The sequence below is a fragment of the Phoca vitulina genome, unplaced genomic scaffold (genome assembly GCF_004348235.1).
Source record: "Phoca vitulina isolate PV1807 unplaced genomic scaffold, GSC_HSeal_1.0 scaffold9, whole genome shotgun sequence".
In the NCBI taxonomy this organism is placed as follows: Eukaryota; Metazoa; Chordata; class Mammalia; order Carnivora; family Phocidae; genus Phoca; species Phoca vitulina.
Window position 1 is genome coordinate 54,241,885 of NW_022589712.1, and position 1,839 is coordinate 54,243,723.

The 1,839-nt window shown below is 39.8% G+C and overlaps 1 pseudogene; it reads right to left on the bottom strand.

Moving 5' to 3' along the window:
- Window positions 1–584: 584 nt before the first annotated feature.
- LOC116634268 lies at window positions 585–1,465 on the bottom strand (annotated as a pseudogene).
- Window positions 1,466–1,839: the final 374 nt, after the last annotated feature.

Sequence of the window (1,839 nt, forward strand, 5' to 3'; positions counted from 1 at the left end):
GTCAAAGAACAAACTTTTCATGATTTTAATTGATTTAAAGTTATGAGACTTATTTTCTGATTCAGAATATGTCCTTTCTTGGTAAATATTCCATGTGCACTTGAAAAGAATATGTATCCTACTGTTGTTAGGTAGAGTGTTTTATAAATATTAATTAGGTCAAAATTTTGGTGGTTATTCACATCTTTTATATTTTTATTGTTTTCTGTATACTTGTTCTCTCAACTATTGAAAGAGAGCTGTTGAACTCTCCAACTATAATTGTGGATTTTTTAAATTTCTCCCCTCAGTTATATCAGTTTTGTTTCATATGTATTATATTGTTTCAGTATTTAGTATCTTGAAGCTGTCTTATTAAGTGCATATACATTTAGTATTGTTAAGTCCTATAGATAGATTTACCCCTCATTGTGAAATTACCTTCTTCATCCCTGGTACTATTCCTTGCTCTAAAATCTACTTTTTAGTATATTAATATGGCCGCTCTAGCTAGCTAGCTAGATTTCTTTCTTTCTTTCTTTTTTGAAACTGTTTATTTTCTGTAAACCTTCTTTCCATTTTGTTTGCCTTTGTGGAAGAGCAACTTAAGACCACTCCATGGTTGTTCCTAAGCATTCAGTGGCCTGAGCAGCGGGAGCTGCAGGCCAGTCTTTAGTGGCAGGCTGAGTGCTCCAGTCTTCAGTAGGGAACTGCTGAATAGGCACAGAGGGCACCTGCACGCCTTCAGACCAGTCTGCGACTTCAGGTGGAGTAGCAGTGAACTCAGGAGCTGGAGCTGTCCATTCATCTTGAAACTCCTCCTTGGTCATAGCCTTTCAGCATTGGCCTGCTCTTACTTTGTAATCTCTTCAGGATCTCTGTAGAAGTAGAGATCAGCCATGACCTCCCATGGGTGTTCATGGGAAATGGGGCCACACATGCACAGAACTTCCTGGGCCAGCATCCACCACATCAGACCTACTGAATGAGCTCCCTTGTTGTTGCAAGGAATAATGATGTCCACATGGCACAGAGGAGAGTCTGTGTTACCCAGAGCAATGGTAGGCAGTTTAACATAAGAAGCCTCTGTGAGAGGCTGGTGGTCCACCCTGGGACCAGTAATCACCAGAAGTCTTGGCTCCCAGAAGGCTGCCTGGATCTGGGTTAGTGAAGGTTCCAGGAGTGAAGCAACCAGCAATAGGAGTGGCTCCAGGAGCCGCAAACTTCAGCACACCTCGCTGGCCAGGATTCCTGGAGGATATGACACTGACATCAGCTGGGTTTTCAATGGCAATACTGGCACGAGCTGTCAGCAGAAGGTTCTCCCGGGTTCTCTTCAGATTTATGATGTAGATACCATCACTTTGCCTTTTATAGAGGTACTGTTCCATTTGGTCAAGGTTGGTACCACATAAGTAGGTTCCTGCTGCAAAGAATTTGAGGACATCCTCCTCCCTCATTTTAGGACATCAAGGGCTCTGGACATTGTGAAAGTTTCTCTTTAAGTTACGACAGGGATGAAGAACAATGTTGTATGGACCTCTCTCTGGGTAGCACGGAAAGTCCAGTTTTGGTTTGATTAGTGTTTTTATAGTGTATCTTTTCCCATCCATTAACTTTAATATTATCTATGTCTTAATATTTTTGTGCCTTGTAGATGGCATATAATTGAGTCTTGCTTTTTTATCTTACCTGCAATCACTGCCTTTTAAGTTTGTGTAGATCATGATATTTAATGTAATTAGCAATATTACTGGATTTAAATTCAACATATCACTATTTATTTTCCATTTTCCCATCTGCTTTTTGTTCTTTTTTTTTTTTTTGACTGACTTCTTTTAGGTTAATTCCATTTTTATT